Source organism: Myotis brandtii, unplaced genomic scaffold (assembly GCF_000412655.1).
Source record: "Myotis brandtii unplaced genomic scaffold, ASM41265v1 scaffold46, whole genome shotgun sequence".
Classification (NCBI taxonomy): domain Eukaryota; kingdom Metazoa; phylum Chordata; class Mammalia; order Chiroptera; family Vespertilionidae; genus Myotis; species Myotis brandtii.
This window is the reverse complement of record NW_005367587.1, coordinates 2,106,177-2,130,632: the sequence shown is the minus strand read 5'-3', so window position 1 is coordinate 2,130,632 and position 24,456 is coordinate 2,106,177. Positions and strand designations below refer to the sequence as shown.

General features: G+C 36.0%; 1 protein-coding gene and 1 pseudogene across 2 annotated transcripts in view; both read left to right on the top strand.

Moving 5' to 3' along the window:
• LSAMP (limbic system-associated membrane protein) overlaps positions 1-24,456 on the top strand; it is a 663,422-nt gene that overhangs the window by 202,167 nt on the left and 436,799 nt on the right. The window lies entirely within an intron of this gene.
• On the top strand, positions 20,469-20,803 carry LOC102241159 (annotated as a pseudogene).

Sequence of the window (24,456 nt, the reverse complement as noted above, 5' to 3'; positions counted from 1 at the left end):
GGTTGTGCATCAATCTCTCCTTCTAATCTTTGAGCTTCTAGAGGTAGGACATCTGTCTGTTTTAAGTTTGTATCTCTAGAACCTAGTCCATTACCTGACACAAAGTTTGGTAACTGTCACTACTCAGGTGATTAATGGTGTCACTTTCAAAGAGAATGTCTTCCAGAGTCACAATCCTTTTTGTTATTCTCCTTGATTTCTATACTCTGGGACTCAAACTCACCGTGATCTGTAGGTCTCTGGGTGCACACATGCCATTTCACTATAATTTAGGAAAGATAAGTAATTCATATCAAACACTCTCAAATGAGTCCATTTGGCCTGAGAAAGATTCCCATTTGTTAGTTTTTATTATCATTGCATGTTTATATAATGCATCTGTGCTTTATGTAGTCAAAAATCAGAGGCAGACCTTAGTTACTAGAGTTTCTTCTTTCTAGATTCCATACTTGTTTCCAGGCTAAAATGTAGCTTGATATTCTTTCACGATTCTACCCACAGAAACATTTCTTCCCTGAGTGCACTTGTAAGCTTACCCTAGTCCCCAAACTTCTTTCTTTCCACACTAAGAGTAAACACTTTGTTCTAACAATTTCTTAACAATTATTTCCAATTATTTCTATAATTTTATTTTTCTATGTCATATTTTTAGGATTTTCATTCTCTTTTTAAAATGTATATATAAATTTAATATAGATAGATATAGATATAGATAGATATAGATAGATTTCAGAGAGGAAGGGAGAGGGAGAGAGATGGAAACATCAGTGATGAGAGAGAATCATTGATTGGCTGCCTTTTGCACACCCCCTACTTGGGATCTAGCCCACAACCCAGGCATGTGCAACTTGACCAGAATCAAAACTGGGACCCTTCAGTCCGCAAGCTGACACTCTATCCATTGAGTCAAACCAGCCAGGACTTTTTTTTTAATCCTCACCTTAGGATATTTTTCCATAGATTTTTAGAGAAAGTAGAAGAGATAGGGAAAGACAGAGAGAAATGTTGATGTGAGACAAACACATCAATAGGGCATATTTTCATTCTCAAATCAGCAGAATAGCTCTTCACATGTTAACTTTCTTAAATATTTCTTCAACCTACTTATTAGTGTCTTAGAGCTTATAGAGGCAGGACATTAATGCCAAATGACAATTTGCTTTATTCCCAAACCAAGAAACTGTGACATACATATCAAAAAATACCTGGCAAGTATGGAATACATATAAAAAGGTCATGGTCTGATAGAAAAAGGTAATGAGTTTCCTGTCACTGATTGTGAACAAACAGAAGCCAGCTCAACAGAGAGGTAGGGAAATTATGGAAGCATTTAAATATTAGATAATGCTGACTCTCAGACTTATCATTCTCTCAATTTTCACAGCACTTAGTCAAGATCAGAGTTCCCTGACCTCACTTCTGTGTCTTACCTGAAAATGAGATGTAAGCCCTGCATGAATTGTTAATACCACACAGTTCTATATGGTTTTTCCACCTTGTTTTCTAATATCTTTATCAGTGAGACAATGACCACAGTCACACACAAAATTGAAATGAGGCTTTCTGATTTTAAAATGTTCTGAAATGAGCATCACTCCCATCCCCACTCCCATCTCTTCTACCAGGACAATTACAAAATAAGCAAGAATATTTCTGTCCTGTGGCTGCTTTTATTAGTTCTAGGTCTGCCTTCCCATTCCTGGCTCAAGTGTACACTTACTGCCTCTCCCTTTTTCTGTACTACCATAATACATCCCTTTGGATGTGACATAGGGGGACCACATACCCTCCCTTCACCTGCCCTGAGGTGCTTGTGGGGCTGAGAGAATGACGTACAGTTGGGCTGTTTATCACCCTGCTGAAAAATGGAAGGATGGCATCGCTACAGGAGCAGATGGCACTGCATACTTGGCATAATTTTCTCAGACAAACTAGGACTAGGGCTGAGAATACTGGCATTTGCCTTCTATAGTTATTCACATCAAAACATAACAATGAAAATAAGGTACTTTTGCAGAAAAAGTATGGAGGTTTTAAATTACATGCATGTCAGTTTCATAAGCTTTCATGGTGTTCATAAAACATGGTTGCACTCATAACACTTATGAAGCAAAATTTTGTATATAAGATGTTTTTTTGTACTTATCTTTCTATGTAGTTCTATAAATGAACGAGGACAGTGATATATCAGAAAAATAAGTTTAAGAGAGTAGATATATTTGAAAAAATTAGAACAAAAATTATGTTATAAAGAATAAGAATATGTTTTAACTCTGGAAACTAACAATGTCTGAGAGAAAATATCTTTGATGAAAGGGTCATTTATCTTTATTTCAGAAAATGAATTAAGATACTACTACTTATTAACTGGGTGATTTTAGTCAAACTTTTTTTTTTCCATTGGAAAAGTGAAGAGTTTGGATGGGGTTACTTGTAAAGAAACAATATTGCAGAACACCTACCTTTTGGCCTACTTGTGTGGGGTCTTTTGTTTGTTTGTTTGTTTTTATTTTGTTTTGTTTACTTTAAAGATCCATGGGGTGAAAGTAAAAAGAACATAATGAAATGGCTGCAGGATTTAGTATGTATTTTATTTCTGAAGTACATTCCACTTTTTCTTCCTTCTTTTCTTTCTCTCTTCCCTTAGAATCAGTACTTCTGTGCTTCCATTTTGATTTTATTTGAGAAAATAGACAACTCCCAAGAAAATGGCTATAGTCTCTCATGTGTTTGAATTGACATATTTATGTATTCATTCACTCAGCAAACTCTGCTGCAGGCAGGTGCTAGGTTATAGGGATACAGTGATGGTCAGGAAATATGCCCCATAGGAATTACAGCCCATAGGAGGCATGTTGCCTCCATATATATGTTGTGAGATGTAGTACGTGCTAAAATAAAACACAGGGAATGGAACCAATTTTACTAAGACGATATAGAGAAAAATATCACAAAAGAGGTGATACTGGGATTGAGTTTTAGAAGAAGTGTTATAATTTTCCAACGAAGAAAGGAAAAACACTTTATGTAGAGATAACCATATGTACTAGAACAAAGGGTCATGAAAAGGTCTGACATGTTTGGAGAAAAGAGATAAAGTGTATATCACTTGAATATATATTATAGATAAAAATGGTAGGAATTAAAAGCTAAAATAAAAATATGGATCAGATTTAGAAGTCTTTGTATTCCTATCTAAGACATTTGGATATTACCTTTTAAGCAATAAAAAAAGTAGAGATTTTTATGTGCAAAACCAAGTATCATGAGCACATTATTTGTTTGGTAATAGTTAGGATTTTGACAGTAATTTTAGAGGATGTTTAGATAGAAACTGCAGGCTTCGCCATTTAGAAATAGTCCAGGAAAAATAAGGCTAATAATCTTAACTAAAAGAGGCAGAGAAAAATATTTCTGAGGTAGGATCAACAAGATTTGGTTATCAATTGAATAGCTAATGGAATTAGGAAATCATTATTCATTTAATAGACATTTATTGAACACCTAGTATGTATCAGCAATAATAATTAAAAAAAAGACCGAGTCCTTGTTTTCTTGGACCTTATTTTCTAATGGGGAGTGGATAGACAATACATGAATAAACAAATGAATACTATTATCCAAAGATGGAAATGCTCTGCAGATCATTAACATAGAATGTTGTGTCGGAGCAACAGGGCAGCTCTTTTAAGTTTGTTTTGATTAGCGAAGTTTCACTGAGGCAAAGAGGGGAATGACAGGAAAGATCAAGACACACAGGGATTAAGAGGAAGATATGCCAGGCATAGGGATGGATTCCTATTTTGGAATTTAAATTGATGAGAATAAAGGAAGCAGAGCATGTTTGGAAGGGCACATGACTTCATCGAGAACATGTTAGGTGTGACAACATGGATTTGCCTGGTAGGCAGCTGGAAATATATCTAGCTACACAATACAAGATTAGATCCATGTGCATTCATCTGGGAATAACCAAATTGTAGAGGAAAATTGAAGTTATGATTGTGGTAAAGAAAGAGATAAAGTAAAACATTTAGAAGAAAAACACTAACTGATAGAAGTAGTTGCCAGTTGTTGAGAGGACAGACCTAAGTAAGGCCCAAGGTCACATGGACTCCAGGGAGATGGGACAGAGTGCTTCTCTTGTGACAGGGATTTAGTAAAGATGAATAAACCTATAGGTGTTAAAGGAGTAGGAAGGGAAACTGAGGAAAATGTCACCTAGAGAAGTTTATTCTGAATGTGTTTAGGAGATGGATGCTAAAGCAGAGTGGAAAACTTTAGGAACTCTACTATAGGATTGCATAATTGAACTGCCCAGGGACAAGTAAAGGATTTGCCAAGCAACATAATGTTCCACTGAAATTAGATAACCTGATTCTGCTGTTTCTGCTATTCACTAGATTTATAATTTAGAAATATACATTTCATAATTGTGAGTCTGCAGATTATACATTTCATAATTGTGAGTCTGAAGATAACTTATAATAGATTAAGTCTGGCCTTTAAATAAAAAATGCATGTCATAAATTTTATTTTTATCAACTTCTCCATATCTCTTTATTATATCCCTCTACGCATTTATTTTTGTAGCAGCATATGATTTCTGAAATAAATGAAGTTTGCAGCTGTACAGATAGCCTATCTTTTCCTTGCCCTGATGTTCCCCAATTTGTATGGATGGATACAGTGGGGAAATTATGTCTATAAGCATATGAGTTTCTGAACCCTTAGTTTCCAAGATAGCTAGTTCAAAGCTAGAGCATGCATTGAATAATTAAGACTTAGGGGACTTAGAAGCTTTCAAATATTTCAGGTTTGGGGTCTCTTATAAATATTTAGATACTGTTTTGACACAGGCATTGATTATTTGCTAACATACAGGAGATAAAAAATTAAAAAAAACAACAACACACACATGGAATAATCCATTTCCTAGATAGAGCTGGAGTATGCTAGCCTCAGGGTGATTGCTCTTCATTTCCAGGCCTTGCACTGTTCTTCTCCCTCTTTGTAGCAGGAGGCTAACCTCCACAGGCTTTGTTTCCAAGGCTCCCCTGCTAAACTGGGCTCTTGCTGGGCTCAGTCAGTGGAAGTTCTGGTGGAAAACGGGAGGGCAGAAGAAAGGAAACAGCTAGAGTATTTCTCTTTCTTCTCCATCTGGTAACTTGGACAGCCCCTGCATTTCTTCTGTGACTCCAGATCCCCAGGACAGGCCTGCATAGTTCCCATTATTGCTCCTAAGTTTAAGTGATAGCTTTTCCCCTGTCTGTACAACCAGAGGGAAGGAGTAGCTTTCTGGTTGCTAATCTCCTTACGGCCTAGTGTTCCTTGGTTGACTTCTCATCCTCTTCCATCATCTATTTGTCAAGTCCCTACATTAATTTCCTCTTTTTGTTAAATACTTATAGAGGATTGTGTGTTTTGCTTATACCTTGACTAACACAACAAATTTAGAAGCTTACTTTAGGGTAAGAGATCCTGGTATTTTAATTCATATTAGAATTGAATTTAATAACTATTTGGAGGTTTTCTTCTCTAACTATGATACAAAAGAGAGTGAAAGTGCTGGAAATATTCCTTAGAAGCCAAATCTTAATAGGATTTTTTTTCATATTAAAATTCAAGTTAGATAGGTTGAGCATGTTTGGGTACAAAGATCAGTACACAAGGAAAGTGCATTTATAGCAGGAATGTGGAAACAAAGCCTTGTAGTGACAAAAGAAGGAAGAGAAAAGGTATTTGGGAAAACATGTTAGAAATGATAATGGGCCAGCCAAGAAAAAAAATAATCTAAAAGGAAGAGGAAAAGTGGGAAACCAGGAGACCTAGGAAAGAACACAGTCTTTATAGAAGAAAAGAGATGAAGCTGACACAGATGCCCACCCTGACGCTGCCCCCCTTCTTTAGGATCACTGAGGATCACTAGGCATGCCTGGAGTATCCCAAAGCTTTTTAATGTAAGTTCCTGACCAGCCCTTTTCTTCCCCTACCATCAGCCTACTAATACTTTTGTAATAATTACCATTTTTGAAACTCTTTTGGCAGTTAAAAATGTTCCTTTTAATAAGCTGATGAAAAGAGGCTGCTTATTAGCATAAGCTCTCTGCTGTTCAGCCCTCTTTCTAATTAAAAGCACTCATCTGTGGAAACCTCGATTTTTCCCTTCTCTCTGTGACGCAATTTTGGATATTTTTCCTTGGCAATTTGTTTTATTTTACTCTTATTTCTTTTGGTAGTTTTCTTCTCTTGTATTCCATAGACGTAGAAGCTATTGAGGAAAACACCATGTGGAAGGGAATGTGCAGTCTGAGTAATTGAGAAAGGAATGAAACACACACCCATGTGGTTAAGTTGGGTCTAAAGATAAAGTTCTACTTTTATGGTAGTTGTGTCAGATTACTAGGATTACACATTACCAAAAATGACATGTAAAGGTGAAAAGTAATGAATCCAAATCTGTTGTTCTTTACAAAGGATCAGAACTCCAACATCAATAGATATGCCCTTGGACATGTCCCTTTTCTAATAGTGATAGTACTAAGAACACATATTTGGGAGCTTCCCCATGATCCTTCTAGAACATGGGGATATTCAGTGGATGACATTCACTGATCATAGATGCATCCATCCCTCAGGAAGGGATCTTAAATATGTGACTAGAGATTAGAAAAACAATTAGACCCCAAATGGTGTGATTTGTGTCATATTTTTATGGGCAGATTTATAAAATAAAGAAAATTGTACATTAATAAATTGCCCCACTGTATGGGAGAATATATTTGGCAATGTACATCTGATAAAGGGTTAATATACAAAATATATAAGGAAAAATCATACAACTTAACATTAGGAAGACAATCCAATTAAAAAATGGGCAAAGGACCTAAATAGACGCTTCTCCAAAATTGACATACAGAAGGCCAAAAGACATATGAAAAAAAATGCTCAAAGTCACTGATCACCCGAGAGGTGCAAATTAAAATGACAATGAGGTATGACTTCACACCTGTCAGAATGGCTACCATCAACAAATCAACAAATAAGTGCTGGTGAGGATGTGGAGTAAAGGGAACCCTAGTCCACTGCTGGTGGGTTTGCTGACTGATGCAGCCATTATGGAAAACAATATGAAGTTTCCTCAAAAAATTAAAAATGGAATTGCCATTGGAACCAGTGATTCCACTTCTAGGAATATATCATAAGAAATCAGAAATACCTATCAGAAAGAATATATGCACCCCTATGTTCACAGCAGCACAATTACAATAGCTAAGATTTGAGAACAGCCCAAGTACCCATCATCAGATGAATGGTACATTTATACAATGGAATACTAAGCAGTTATAAAAAAGAAAGAACTTTTACCATTTGCAACAACAGGACCTGGAGAGTATTATGCTAAGCAAAATAAGCCAGTCAGAGAAAGACAAGTATTATATGATCTCACTCATATGTGGTATCTAGTGAACAAAATAAATCCAGAGACATAGAAGCATGGAACAGACTTTGGAATCTCAGAGGGAAGGAGGGGATGGGTGGGTGGGTTGATGGGAAGGGATAAATTTGGCAAGTTAATATGGATGTGTATAAGCCCCAAAGAACTTGTATGCATGTATGCATAAACCATGGACACAGACAACAGTGTGATGGATGCCTGGGGCAGGGGGCGGGGGACAGCTATAAGAGGTCAATGGGAGAAAAAGAGGATATATGTGATGCTTTCAACAATTAAGATTAAAAAATAAAAATAAATTGTCTGCATAAAGAGTATATTAACAGAAATTGTGGTTTGTATGAAGCCAAGAAAGTGAAAAATATATGTGTCTGAAATTTGTTTCAGGAAAAGCAATTTCTATATGGATGACATAAGATTTCCTGTTCACTTGGCATGGCATATTATTTAATGCTTAACATTGTTTGTATTGTGGACCCTCTTGAGGATCTGATATAACTGTTGCCTTTTCACTCCTCAACATTAAACATGTGCATATAAACACACTTTTTTCCCTCACAATGTCTTGGGTATCACAGATGCTTTAAAGCCCAAGAGCTCATGGACATCTGTTCAGAATACTTGATATAACCTATGTAATTGGTGTTGCTAGCTATATAGATCATGTTTCATTTGACTCTAATATCTTGCTCCTCAAATGAACTTGTAAGTTCAATTATCTATAGTGTTTTCTATAGGGGAGAGATTGTGCCAACCAGATCTAGCATAAATGTTTTGCTTTACTTGGCATATTACTCAAAGAAACAGCATTCTTACTTACTATACTTTTATATTAAATCTTGCTACTGTGGATTGTCTCCCTGAGTCTTTTAACTCTAGGCTAAGTTGCAAGGTTTTGCATTGATACTCAAAAACAGCAGATCCAGATTCAGTGATGTGATCTTCTCCTTAAGATTTTAAGAAAGGCTTATGGAATCATATGGGTCTTATAGGTCTATGGGAACTCTAAGAGACTCAGCCTCTGCATATCTTATAAATGGCAGTCATGAGACATATAATTTGTTTAATCAAGCTATTAATTTAATTATATAATTTGAGAATACTGTCTACATTATGAATTTTTTTTAAAAACATGAAAAAATAATTTCAGCAAGTTAATATGGATGTGTATAAAATGATTCCAAAATTTATATGAAGAGGCAAAAAGAACACAACAGAATAGACAAGACATTATTGAAGGAGAAGAACAGATTTGGAGAACTGACACTGCTCAACTGCAAGACTTACTATAAAGCTATAGTAATCAAGACAGTATGATAGTGGCAAAATAATAGACAAATAGATCAATGGGATAGAATAGAGAGCCCAGAAATAGACTAACATAAATACAGTCAATTGATCTTTGACTAAGGAGTAGAAACAATACAATGGAACAAAAATTATCCCTTCAACAAATGGTGCTGGAATAATTAGACATTCATATGCAAAATAATGAATCTATACATAGACCTTATACTCTACACAAAAATTAACTCAAAATGGATCATAGATCTAGAAGTCCAATGTGCTATCCATTGCGCCACAGAGCCTAAAATGGATCATAGATTTAAATGTAAAGTGCAAACTATAAAACCCCTAGACAGTAACATAGGAGAAAACTTGGGGTATGGTGATGTCTTTTTACACCAAAGAAACAATCTATAATAGAAATAATTGATAAGCTGGTCTTTATTAAAATTAAAATCTTCTGCTCTACAAAAGGTAATACCAAGAGAATTAGAAGTCACAGATGGGGAGAAAATGATTACAAAAACCACATCTGGTAAATGATTCTTATTCTTATATACAGATAACTTTTAAAACTCTACAGTAAGAAAACAAACAACCTGATTTTTAAAATGGGCCAAAAACCTTAACAGGTACTTCACCAAAGCAGGTATAGAAATGGCAAATAAATACTAAAAGAAGTTTTATCATATGTCATCAAGAATATTCAAATTAAATTAACAATGAAATACCACTACTCACCTATTAGAATGGTCAAAATTTAGAACCCTAACAACACCAAATGCTACCAAGAATGTAGAGCAATAGGAACTATTTTTATACATTGCTTAGGAATGAAAAATAGTACAGCCATTTTGGAAGAGGGTTTAGTAGTTTCTTACAGAATAAACATATGATTCAGTTATTATGCTCCTTGGTATTTACCCAAAGGAGATGAAAACTCATGTCTACACAAAAACCTGCACACAGGTTTATAATAGCTTTCTTTATAATTGTCAAAACTTGAGAGCAACCAAGATATCCTTTAGTAGGTGAATGGATGAATACAGTGCTGTACATACAGACAATAAAGTATTCCGTTGAGCTATCAAGACATGAAATAACTTTAATGCATATTTCTAAGCCAATCTACCAGTAAAAAGGTGCATACTGTATGATTCCAACTCTATGACATTCTAGAAAAGGCAAAAATATCGAGATAGTAAAAAGATCAGTAGTTGTTAGAAGGGGATAGGGAGATGACTAGAGCACAGAGAATGTTTAGAGCAATGAAAACAGCCTGTGCAATATTATAATGATGAATATATGTAATTATACATTTGGACAAATGCATAGAAAGAATGATAAACATGAACCATAAGGTAAACTATGGGCTTTGGGTAATTATGATGTTTCAATGTATGTTCATCCCTGGGGGAAAATGTGCCATTCTGGTGAGTGATATTAATAGTGGAGGAGGCTGTGTATATGTGGGGTAGGGGGGTATATGGGAAATATCTGTACTTCTATCTCAATTTTTGTAGTAAACCTAAAACTGCTCTTAAAAATAAAGTTAAAAATGAAGAAATATTTATGATGCAATGCTCAGTGGCTTCTATATAACTAACTGTATATATTTATTGTGATCACAAAAATGAAATAAAAAGGAAAGAGCAATAACAGCTACAGTATGTTCAACTGAGGGACTCCAAATGTCAGAGTTTGTAGATCACAAGCTTGTTAATGCAAGGAAGCATGGGCTGTAACCTAACTGATTAAATCTAACCTAGAGAAGGGAGACCACAGGTGGCTCTCCAAATGTATGAAAGACGGGCATAAGAAAGAAAGAGTATGCTAATCCTGCATTGGTCCAATGGTCAGAACTAGAGTTAGTGAGTATAAGATATATGTGGATGTGTGTGTGTGTGTGTGTGTGTGTGTGTGTGTGTGTGTAGAAAGATATCAGATTAATATCAGTATGACTTAAAGCAAGTATATCACCCAGCTGAAGAATATTGAATCTTAAATGGTAAGCTTTCTATCGCTGAAAGAGTTTAAGCAGAGATTAGATGACCATTAGACAAGAAGCCTGTTAAATGCATTCTAATAAGTATATTTTTAAGTAAATTTAAATCTGTCCAGCCAGGTGGCTCAGTTGATTGGAGTGTTGTCCTGTACACCAAAAAGGTTACAGGTTCAATTCTTAGCCAGGGCACATACCTAAGTTGCAGATTCAATCCCATCAGGGCATGTATGGGAGGGAATTGATTGATGTTTCGCTCTCACACCAATGTCTGTCTGTCTGTCTGTCTCTCTCTCTCTCTCTCTCTCTGTCTCTCTCTCTCTTCCTCTTCCTCTCTCTCTAAAACCAATAAACATATCCTTGGATGAGGATTAAATTTTTTTTTAAAGTTTAAATCTAAAGTGTGTGTTGCTTTTATGTAACTGTTGTATACCTTATATTCCACCACTAATGGTAAGGTCTATTTTTTTTAATATTTTGACACCTATTGATTGCTTTGCAAATTAATTTATGTTCTCTGCTTCAATAATATAAAAATTTTAAATCATTTGTTTAAGGTTACTGTCAATTTATTCAATGAATCAAACAGCACATTCCTTAATATAGTATCTTATATTAAATTTAATTAGGAATTTAAGAATAGGATTCCTGGCTTACAATAGATCTAGATTTCACCAACCTTTATCTTTTGTTTTTATAAGCATACATTCTGGATTATGTATTCTGGGGTGTGTGGATATCAAGCTATCATTCTAAAACATAGGGAGCCAGGTAGTCACTTCTGTTTTCTGTAGTTTCGTAAGTGCCCTTTATCAAGACAGAGACATACAGCTGTGTGTGTGCATGTGTGTTCCCACTTGGACATTCATTCAGCAGCATATCATGATTTGAACCCCAAGTCATCCACTTCCCTCTCCCGATTGGGGACTATACATATATTTCATAGTCCTGTGGTGAGGTCAGCAACCCTCACAGAAGAATATCTGGAATAGATTCCCTTTATTCTAGACTCAGACTATCACAGATGACACGACACAAATGCAAGTCTACTACTCATAGTTTCTAAAGCATAGCTATACCTAGCCACATGGGGAGAACTAAGCTGAATTCACTCTCACCTTGTGAATCATCAAAACCTTGTCAGTTGAGTTATGGTCATAGGATATAGTGTTGATGCATGGGGTGAGGGAGAAAAATAAAAGCACAAAACTCCATCTGTTTTTAAGACTGCAGGTAGTGCAGGTAGAGTGGTTTAACATTGCTACTTCAAAAAAAAAAAGATACCCATGTCATCATTTCATTTTTATATTGAGTACATTTTCTGCTGACGTCAGCAAATACCAGACTAAATTTAGTATTTGGGATGCCTTGCTATCAGGTTTGCATTTCCTTAGCTAATTTTAGAGTGGAGGCAGGTAGACTAGAATCTCTTGGGCTGATTTTATTTGCCACAGGGAAGAGAGATTAGAAAACGGACATGACAATTTAGGGGAGGGACTCTAGTGCCATCCATTAAATGGGTTTTGTATAAAGGCATTAGACACAGGTACCTTCTTTCTCTTCTTCGTGTCCTTCCTTCCTGTATATCTTGTACCTGAGTTGGGGCCATGGAGCAAGTATTCCAGACAAGTGGACACAGAAAATGCAGTCTTGTTAGCCATGGTAGCATATATTAGTAACCCTCTGCAGAAGTCAGGACAGATATTTAAGCAGATCACCATTATACAGGCATAGTTAAAATATCAGAGTTTTTTTCCCAAAATTTCAGCTATTTTATGCTTCTGTTCTAAGATCTTAACCATTTTTCAGAAATGTCAGGCAGGATAAAAATAATGCTCCAATGACTAAAAGGGCTTGATTAGCTTAGTGAAAGCCAAAAGGATCATGTTGTTTAGTGAATCTTTGAGGGAGCCAGTCCCTTGGTAGGAGAGAACCAGGAAGATCCAAGCCCCAGAAGGCTTGTGATAAATATTGGGACCCTTGCAGGGTTGATTACTCAGGTGGTATGGTAAAGGCATCATTCCTAGACAGAACTTCTTCACCTTGGGTGATTTTGTTCCCCAGAAACAGTTGGCCATGTCTAGAGATGGTTTTGGCTGTCACATCTTGATGGGGGAAGGTGTAGACACTAATTGCATCTAGTTAATAGAAGCCGGAGATCGTGTTAAGCATCCTACAATGCATAAGGCTGTCCATCACAATACCATTTTGGTATTGTTCGTCCCAAAATGTCAGCAGTGCCAAGGCTGAGAAACCCCGATCGGGGCATTTATTTGAACTGGCCTTTAAATGTCAGCCTCCTGATCCTCTATGCCCCCACCAACTTTAAGACACACATGAGAGCTTGGTTTAATGTGTGGTCGAATTAAGCAGTGATGAAAGCATGTTTTCAGAGTTAAATAGCTTGAGTTTGAGTCCCAGGCAGTGTGTTGCGTGACCTCTGGCCACTCACAATTCTCTCTGAACCTCAGCTTGTTTATATTTAAAATAGGGCTAGCAATGTCTCTAAGGTTTCTTATGAGAATTAAATGCTCGTGTGAGTGTTTAGTAAATGATGGTGAAGATAATTGATGGGGATGGGAGTAGATATTCTGTAATTACAATACCTCCACACTAATTGGGTCAGGAGACATGTATGAAGCCCGTGAACCTGGCTGTGTGGTAGATGTTTCATTCCATACTTCATTACCTTGTATATAATGGGGAAATTTCCTGCGCTCCTTTTTTTTTCCTGCTTTGCTCATTTATCAACAATCATTAGCATTGTCACTGTAGAGTCTAAGCAAAACAAGAACAAAAACAAAGGTTGAAATATATTAAATTGTTACTGATTTTAATTTTGCACTCTTCAACACACTGAACAGAATTGCACAATTAAGATAAAAGGATACTGTTTATAGGATTTATATGTTATCCCTGATACTGATCTTAGATTCCCCTTTGCTTTGTTTGAGGAATGGTGTCCAGTGGTCGGCAAACTCATTAGTCAACAGAGCCAAATATCAACAGTACAACGATTGAAATTTCTTTTGAGAGCCAAATTTTTTAAACTTAAACTATATAGGTAGGTACATTGTTATTAACTTAATTAGGGTACTCCTAAGGCTTAGGAAGAGCCACACTCAAGGGGCCAAAGAGCCGCATGTGGCTCGCGAGCCATAGTTTGCCAACCATGGGTATAGACAGTAGAGAGTGGATTTTAATAACATGTTACATTAGGACGAGGCCTGCATTCCAAATTAATTATACTCATACAGGCATGTTTTTGAGAAGGTAATCTTAGTGTCTTCAGTTTTATATTTCAGATTTTGAAATGGCTTATTTCAAAAGGCAAATGTTATTTTTGAAATAATATATATTGTGTATATTGTAGAGGCATAGCATTTTGGGAGTAGAAAATGACCTTAAAATGGTGCTTTTTGCAATTATTCTGGTAACTTTATGAAATAGCATATATAATGTACCTTTTAAAAGTGAGTGGCACACAGTACATATTCAAATGTAATTTTCTTTTCTTTTCCTGATATACAACACTACTTTCACTATTACATATAAAAAAACAAATATTTGGAGATTAAATTATTTAAGGCTTAGGGCAAAACCAATCTCTCTATCTCTGTCTCTCTTTTTCTCCTCTCTCATTCCCTCCCCAGCTTCCTTCCTTTCTCCTTTCATCTTTTCCTCTGTGAATCCATGCATGTGTATGTGTAAATTTTTAAAAGTTAATATAGGCACACTTTATTAGGAAAACCAGAAAGTGAATATCGGCCTTCTTGAGTATCAGTTCATTTTCTTTGCACTATATTAGCATTTCCCAAATCATATCTTTTAGAATATTTGTTCTGCAGAAAAATAATTGTATTACATTTATTTTTTTCAATTACAGTTGACATTCTATATTAGTTTACATTAGTTTCCAGCATACAGCATAATGGTTAGACATCTATATAATTTATGAAGCATTCCCTTGATCATTCAAGTACCCACCTGGCACTATACATAGTTGTTACAATATTATTGACTGTATTCCCTATGCTGTTTCTTTTTACATCCCAATGACTATTTTGTTACTGTCAATTTGTACTTATTAATCCCTTAATTGTACTACATTTAAAAATATATGTTTATGTTCAAACAGTTTGGTGGATATGGATTTAAAGCCTTTAATATGTTTATATGGATTGTGAAATTTAAAAGAGCATATTATTATATAAAATATCCGAAACATGTCCCAAGGATCTAAAACATGTCCCACATACTCCATGAAACATAATTCCAGGATGTGCATTACACTTCAGAATTGAAAGTGATGGAAAAAGGTCTTATAATAAATAGGAGTTTCCTTTTTCAATATCAAGAAATTCAAGTACTCATGCCCTCCAGTCAAGAGCAGAGAATTAAAAATTGGAATGTGGAAGACAAGATACATTTCATTTTTCAGAAGAGGACTTGTTTTTGTTATAAGTTAACACATTTAGAAAAAAATGTCTTCCTTTTCTAATAATCTACACTAAAAAGCAGTCAGCTCTGATGCTAATTTTATGGTTGAGTTTTAAACAATAAGTCATTTTCCTTTGGTGAAATGGATTTCTTATTTGATTGAATGAATGAATGAATGAATGAAGTTTTGAAGCCTCAAAGCTGACTACAATGTCTTTCACCATGTATGTCCTTTTATTTATTTTTTTATCCTCACCCGAGGTTATTTTTCCATTGATTTTTAGAGAGAGTGAAAGAGAGAGGAAAAGACAGAGAGAAATATCAATGTGAGAGAAACACATTGATTGGCTGCCTCCTGCATGTGGTCTGACCAGGGCCCGGGTAGGGGAGGAGCCGAGGTATGTGCCCTTGACCAGAATCAAACCCAAGGCCCTTTGGTCCACAGGCCCACGCTCTATCTATTGAGCCAAACTGGCTAGCGCCACCATGTATGTCTTTTGCTAAATTTCACCTTTTTTATCATCAGGCAGGATTTGGTCATCTCAAATTATTCTCTGTGTATGCCCTTTCATTCTTTCTTATTTCTCCTAATATTCTTATCCCAAAAGAAGTTAAAATGAAAAATTGAAAGTGATGGAAAAAGGTCTTATAATAAGTAGGAATTTATTTATTCCCCAATCCATGGGATCTATGATTAGACCATAAAAGACTAAGAAAAGCCCCTATCCATCATGCAAAACAGAAGAAAACTGAACTATCACAGAAAGAGTGTGCACAGAAATAGTCTGTGTCCTGTGCAGCCAACTCCAAGATCCGTGATCTCACTGTATTTGTTTCTAACAGCCAAGCCTTAAAGTATTGGAGCCAATAGTTGTGCACATGCCAGCTGCCAGTCAGCAGTTCTTTGCTCGAACCAGATTGTAAGTTCAGCACTTCAAGTGGAGAGTCTACGAACCAGTCAGCAGGAGAATTCTCTGCTGTTCACAGAGCATGTTGCTATGCCTTCTGGAACTAGGAAGGGAGACTCAAATAAACCATGTGACCGTTACAAATTGAACTGCAAAGTGAAATTCATAGAGGTCACAGAATATCAATAACTCACCTTAAACTAGTAGTAATTTACTATCATTTCTACTCTGGCCCATTTTCTTCATGCTGCTTCATTAGTTCAAGGTCCATTTTTTCTTGTGTCATCATATAGTCTAGTCTATCATTTCTTAATTAAAATGTGGCTGCACATTTTTTTTCTTGCAAACCCCCATATATTTTAAAGGGCAGTTTCCTTTTCTACAAGATTCTAAGGAATGATGAAGGGAAACTGGAAAAACAATCAACTGTGTACTTTAGCTTTGTCAATGCCACACAACTTAACAGCTCATTGTCAGGCATAAAGGCAGGCAGGGGGTAGGGAGGGAAAAATAAATTTCCCTTGCTTACTAATTTCTTACTCCTGTAGTAAAAGGATGCTTCTAGTTGGTACAGGCCTCTCCCTAGTTTGAGTAGTTCAGCAGCTGCTCAGAAGCCCATCTGACATCCATCAAAGCCCAGCTAGGTTCATTTAACCTAATAGCTCTACTTTCTTTGTGTTTAAGTCTGTGCTCATCTGAGATTCAGGACCTTCCTTGCCTCAGGCAGCAAATGTACCCTGTTGCTTAACAACAACAACAAAAATGCTTCTCAAACAGTCCCCTTTCTCAGGCTGAACTACTGGGAGCTAGGAGTGATTTTCTTCCCTTGGAACTTGAGATGCTCTGCAGCCAAGCCAAAGCCTTTACAATGCATCTGGGAAGCTTCTGTGGGGCTCCACAGACTGTCAGCAGGCTTTCCATCTAGATATTGAATGGACCAAGTGAACCTTTTTCTCTAAACATCTTTGGTTGAAAGGACTTTTGCAAGTTGCCTTTGCACAAGTACAGATGGCTCACTAAGAGAATATCAACTCTGTTCTTTAATCTAAGGAATCTAATTTTATATTCCGTAATGTCTGAGAACAGACATTAGAGAAGTCGTATGGTCGCATTTACTACCGTCTTCTTGAAACGCTGTTACCTGGCAATGATAGCGAAGTGGAGCGAAACACGGATGACTGTGGAATTTGGAGGACTATATTTAGAATTTCCAGGACATCATTTGATGGCTCCTCAGCATCTCCTCTTGTACTATTTTCAAAACCCATGTGGAGAACTGTTGGTTCAATGTGTGTTTCTCTAAATGTGCTTAGTTCGTACACCATGACCAGGGTCTTAACTTTGAGAGATGAACCATATGATGATCCCCATCTATAAACTGTGGGGATATGTTTCTGGCTGAAAATGTAGCAAAGGCATCTCACAGATTCAAGGCCTTAAGGGGTAGAATGTCCAAGGTGTGACATTGTTAGAGTACAAAAGAAGCCGCCTAGGGTGCTAGATAAATTCCACAATTACTTACCTGCTGATTTTTCCCCCCACTCTTGGATGATGACCAAGATGATGAAAATTATATGTTCTGAGCTGTGTTGAAAATCCTTTCATCAACTATGTCCTTTTTTCTGCTCCTTTCTTTTGATTCATTCTCTCCATGAAGTCCTTACTTCCATCTCAATGTGCCTTCCCTTTACAGAGACTCTCATTTCACTCTGAGCGTCAGAGCCATTAGCCTTCAATTGTCCACTTATAACTGTTTTGTATAACTTAGCTTTCTTTCTTCTAGTGAATGTATTAATTCTTTGACATCAAGGGTTTTTCACTGTGTTTATAGCCCTTGAAGCCCTTGACATAATCCTAAGGTTCACACTTGGATTTCATTAAGCACATGTTTATTGATTAATTGATTGCTATTCCTTCATGAAGTGTAGGGCACTGTTGCATGACACTAATGAAAAAGAAGCTGTGCCCTCGACTTACGGGGGATCCCTTTGTAGCTGATATACATGTCTGACTACTATGTTGTACACCTGAAACTAATATAATACTGAATGTCAAGTGCAATTGGAAAAAAAATTAAAATGGAAAAAAAAACAGAAGAATCTGTGACCCTCTGATAGAAATGGGAGGCTAAACTTAGAAAAATGAGTGGAAGATGAAGAACTTGGCTCTCACCAGGCTTGTGCTTTGGGGTGGGTGGGGAGAAGTCAGATTTTCTCACTCAAACACTGTTCTGATCAGTGATTGAATTTGACAGGACTTTGACAAATAAAAAGAATCAGACTTTTTTACTGAATCAAGTGTTAAAAAAATCAGGCCTCAGATCTAATTAATAATTACATAAGAGCCAATTTCACAGCTCATTACTTCAAACAGGCCAATAGGAGGAATTTGAAAGGGGGGCTTAAACAAACATGGGTGTTCATTTTGTAGTCCTCATGGCGACCCATAGCTAAATGGAAGAAACGTGAAACATTTTTGTGTTTCCTCACCAACTGATAGTTTTTGGCTCCGTTAGCCCAGACTGTGACACAAAAGAAAAAGGATCAGGAGAAAATTTAAAGCCCAATCCCCTTGGTTTGCTTCACTAATAAGGCTACAAACTTTTAGTCAGTTTCCTCCTCCTCTCAACCCTCCCTTTCTCCTTTCATTTTGTTTAACTGAAGGCAATTCATCTCGTTTTAATTAATTTTTACTTGCAGCATTATCATTCTGAGCATAAAGGCAAAAAGTTTTTCTTTTTAATTACAAAGCTAACAGCATTAATTACCAGTACAGTAAATGCATTGGCGCCTGCAAGCTGAGTGGGTTCCAAGGAGCTGAGGCAGCAATTGGTGAACTTCTCAACAGCTGGAAAAGGCTTAGTCACAAAGGAGAGACCTTTCAATGGCAAAAATCCGAAGGCTGTCTTCATGCTGATTGAGCCACTGTTTAATTGAAAGTGACAGAGCCTATGGACTAGGGGAAATGCTATTTTATTACAAGGAAACGTTATTCATGGTGTCTCTCTGGACTTTTTGCTGGGTCTACTGTCAAATGGGAACCTAAAAATCAAACAAATTTTGAAATAAATGAAAATAACCACAATGGCATAACACTACAGTATGGATGAATATAATATCAAATGCCCTTTTTATACCACCCATTTACTTTTTGCTACAAATTAAGAAACAGTCTCATGATGTGCTAAAATGCCAAAACCCAATACCTACTACATGGCTGGACATCACTGGCCAACATTTGCATATTAACCTGCTAAAGACAAACAAAAGTGTTCTTTCTATCCACAAGCTTGAAAGTCTCAATAAGTACACCACAACAGAGCCTTCCAAGTGTTTACCCTCTCGCAACTTATGGGCATTCTCATTTGCCAAACAAAATGTTAGAAAGAAATATCCGTACCACTCTGTAGATGGCTCATAGGACCTATTTCTGCCCCTAACATTTTCTTAACCTGCTGCCAAAGGATTATAAACAATCCTACACCTCTATCATTATCTGCATACAGTTCAATAATTTCCTCCCAGATGATCTCCTACGTTTCTAGACATTTCTACATGCTTATTAAAAACCTTCCTTCCTCTTATAACTCCATTTCCTTGTAATTCAGTAACCTCCTTTTTATCTCTCCATTATGTTTTTTTAGTCAATAACTGATCATTGAAAACCTACCTGTACCACCTGTAAGATCTGAAATTATTTAGGGAAAAAGAGAATCAGGCCCAATAACTACTGAAGGCCTTATAGATCCCCTTATACCTTCTTCAGAAACTACTAGAGACATAAACTCTCTTCTCTTTTGAGTTTTGCCATCCTTTTATCCAATGCATAAAATTTCAAATAAATATAAAATAATACATTTTATTGCCCCATTTATAATTTTATTATTGAAAGAGTAAAAATTAATTTCCTTCTATAGATATAAAATGTTTCATAATGATTTTATGTAGAAGTAGCATTTGTGGCCTATGTATGAACTTAACCACAAATTATGAAAGACTGTCTATGGAGAAAGTGTTTTGTCAGTTCCAAATGACTGAATTATAAATGGAATTTTGGAATGTTTCCTTTGTATATTGGAAATTGCCTGTAATTATTGGTATCTAGGAGTGCAATTCAGTGCTATGCAACTAGCAAATTTATCTCTAGCCTATCAAAATTTTATTATTTATTTTTTTAAATACAATGTGATTTATTTATAAATTAGAACAAATTAACAATGAACACTTTCAGAAGTTGAAAAAGGACACCAACAATACTAAATACATAGCCTTTTAATTTTCTTCCAATTCGGAGTTTGAATTATACAAAGATGAGTAGTCAATTAGGTAACCTAAAAATATTTATTTATTAAACTATATTAATACTTTCAATTTGCCTGGGAGGAGGGGAACAAGGATCAAGATGGTCTACATCGAGAACAGACAAGTGTTGGACAGCAGGAGTCAGTCCCCATGGAGATTATCTTTGATAACAGATTTCTTCTGGGGAATAGCTGAGTTCGTGGTTTTGTTTTTCAAAACTCTGCTTCAGAAAGATATGAAAAAGGGAAGAGGCTATGGAAATTCATCTGATTCCAGATATGATGATGGAAGAGGCCCCCAGGGAAACCCTCCCAGAAGAATGGGTCAAATTGATCATCTGCGTGGCCTCAGTCCTCCTCCAATGGCTGGTGGATGAGGAAGGTAAATGTCTGCTCTAAGAAGCAGACAACTGGACATGCACATTCACAGTGGAAGGAAACCATCAAGCAGCGGAGGGCTGACCAGGATGGACAAGTAAATGAATGTGTATGTCTAAACAAGAATTACTCTGTGTCCTCACAGACGAATGAGGTTGTGTTGGGAATTCCCTCACAGGGATCTGGCATGACAGACATGCAATTCTATAAATGCACATGTTTGTCTCATTATCTTTTTGTATAGTTTATTCAAAATTTTAAATAAGCAGGAATTTCCAGTTAATTTTAGCTCTTTGGTATTAACATTGATTTGAATTTAAATTTCATTTGTAAATACTCTGAGGATATATTATAACTTCTAGATTTTCTTTTGTTTTTCTTAAATAAGTAAATGAATTGTGTAAAATCTTGAGAATGTGAAAGGCAAATGTTTCTATTCATTTTTTCTCTCAGTATTTTCATTTGGTAGAAAAAGACTATAACCCCCCCCCCCAAGAAAACATTTTTAAAAGGAGTTCTGGTGTCTTTTGATTGTGAAATTTCTATGAGGAAGCTTACAAATCATAATGGAAAAAAATTTAGAGAAAATTAAGTGCTGGATTTATTCAACTTTTTATAAAACATGACAGTTATTTGGATTTGAATTTGTCAAATATTTTACTACTTGTTAAATCCCACTTAATGTCTTGAACCCTAGAGCAAGGTGATAGAGCTGATATTTCCCAAGCAGTACCTCAGGTTATCATTTGAAAGAGCCTGTAGGAAATACTAGATGAGATAGTGAATAGGCTACCTGCTTATCCTAAAGACCCTAGCTTCCTTCATGGATTAATGCTAATCTTCTTTGGAAAATCTGTGCTAGTTTTCTTATTGTACCCACATTTGCTTCACTTGACATGTTTTCTATATTGATAGCACTTAAAATTGACCTCCCTTATTTTGGCAAATTATTTTCACATTTAACAGGAAAAAGTAATACAACTGATACCACAATAACATAGTAATGGCAATGAAAATCACAATAATAGTAATAGCTATCATTTAATTGAGTACTTTCTATATTAATAATTAATTTATTATCTTTATTTTACAAATAAAAAGGTGAGGTTCAGAGAGTTCAAAGTTTTGACCAAAGTGACGTGATTAGTAGTGAAATCTGAACTAAAACCTAAGTCTATCTAATTCAAGAGACTGAGCTGTAAATATTCTAGGGGTACTAGTGATGAAGTTGTACATTTAAGTGTGTCTCTTACACACTTGATATACTTTAAGAATTGTTAATGGCCCAGCTGGCATGGCTCAGTGATGGGGGTTCAACCCATGAACCAGGAGGTCATGGTTCAATTCCTAGTCAAGGCACATACCCAGGTTTCAGGCTTGGGTATGCCAGAGGCAGCTCATCAGTGGTTCTCTCTCATCACTAATGTTTTTATCTCTCTCTTCCTCTCTCTAAAATCAATTTAAAAAAAAACACCTAAAACAAACGATAGTTAATGTATCACTTAGCCTTGACAACATTGATTTCTCATTAATACTATCACAGGAGGCTCTATGAAAGGATGTTTTCTATAATACTGTGCCACCTCTTCAAGAATTTAGATGAGTATTGGAAAGACTGGAGCCTGCATACAATAAGGAGGATTTGGAAAAAAACACATTAAATTTGTAGAAACAGACAAGAATGATGTTCTCTCCCATTTGAAGGCAGGCTCTACTAATTCACACATCTCATATTTTGTCTCTATGGCCTGGCTTACATTACTTTTTTCCAAGATTGTACTTTTTATGTACAAATATATATCAATGTGTTTAGATAGCTATGTGATTAATATGAACTAGTAGAATGTTGAATGCTCTATCATTATTCTCCTTTGAACCAATACCAGCATGACTGAATTTTGGTAAGACTTAAAATCACAGCTGTTGCCAAGCTAAGCAAAATCATATGATTGAAAGTTATAATCTTTTAAAATGTGAACCAACTATCATTTCTGTTGTTTATATGTGAGGTGTCATCCATAAATTTCATAAAAAGGGTAGCAGAGGAGAGAGAAGAAAAGAGGAAAGAAGGGGCAAGATGATAATAAGAGATATAAGAAAGATAGGAAAGATGAAGCAAAAATAGAGAAGAAGAAAAGGGATAATTCTATTTTAAGAGGAAAATAGTTTGGAAATAAATAAATAAAATCAGTTAAGCAGGGTAAACCTGGACTTTGAATGCATGTTATACTACGACACTTAACAAATATTTATTAACCATTTGATATGTACCTGGTGTATGGAATCAGGTAAAAGAAGTGAGTTTTAACCCATAAATATTATGTAAATACATATTCTGACTAATTCATTGATGAAAACATGCATGGGAGATATTCCTTAGAATGGGTGGTTAGGTAAGATGACTGGTTAAATTGAAACCAGAAAGATAAGAAGGGTCTACCTATGTGAATAGAAGTTCAAGAGATGCTTTATAGATATAATTGACAAGCATGGCATAGATTATACTGGGACATGTTCACAATATAGTAGTCATTTCATGACTCCTAAGCAAGTGACTGTGATTATTTAGATACCTCACTATGAAGGGGTGGGTATAGAGGAACTTGAAGCAGAATGGCAAACCCAAGGTTCACTCACTAGAAGAACCCCTTAAATTCCTTGATGCTAATGAAATAAATAATTAGGATAAAACACTAATGCATATTATGGGAGGAGGGTATATAAATTTGTTACAGAGTGGAGGGAGAAGAAAGTAAGGGCTACAAAATGCTATTCAGTGCTGGTGTGTGGGGCATAAAGTAAAAGGGAAATTTGAGGGGCCTGGTTTCTCAGATTCTTCTTCAGGAGAGGTTAAAAGAGCTAGTCTTCCTATAATAATAATGCCAGACATGTACTTTATAAAGCCCATCTGTGATATGTCTACATTACACACACACACACACATACACACACACAAAGAACAACAACCCTGGAAGGGATTAAACCTTCTAACATATACTTTTGCAAGGATGTGGGCTATAAAAGGATGGCCCAGTGATCAAAAGCTAAGATCTATAGGCCAGAGGATCTTATCACTATGAGACAGTTATGAAAACAGTTTCTGATGATAAAACAGGGTAAATGGACTGCTCTGTCCCTCCAGCAATGGTCAGCAATAGGATAAGAGAGAACCTAGGAGTACCAAAAGAACATGTAATATGCTGGGATCACCTTCTAGTAGAAGTGAACTAAATGGCAATTTGTCAAACTTCGGTGTTATCTCTCTGGGATAGACAAACAACTATTTTCAGAAGCTGGGGAGACAGGCTCTTCTCTGAGGAGGGGACTTGACTATAAACCATGAGTGATTCTGAGCCAGGTGCCTAACATTCAGGAGAGTGAGATAAGGGTGTGTAGAGATTCGTGGTTGTCGTTCCTTAGAGCAGCTTATGAAGTTTGGGAGGAGAATTAGAAAAACCTATCAATTGTTTACTGGTCAATTCACATGTAAGTGAAATCATATGACATTTTTCTTTCTCTGTCTGACTTATTTCACTGAGCATAATGCCTTCTAGGTCCATCCATGTTGCAAATGGTAAGATTTTATTCTTTTCTTATGGCTGAGTAATATTCTATTGCACATATGTACCACATTTTCTTTATCCATTCACCTATTGATGGGGACTTAGTTTGCTTCCATATCTTG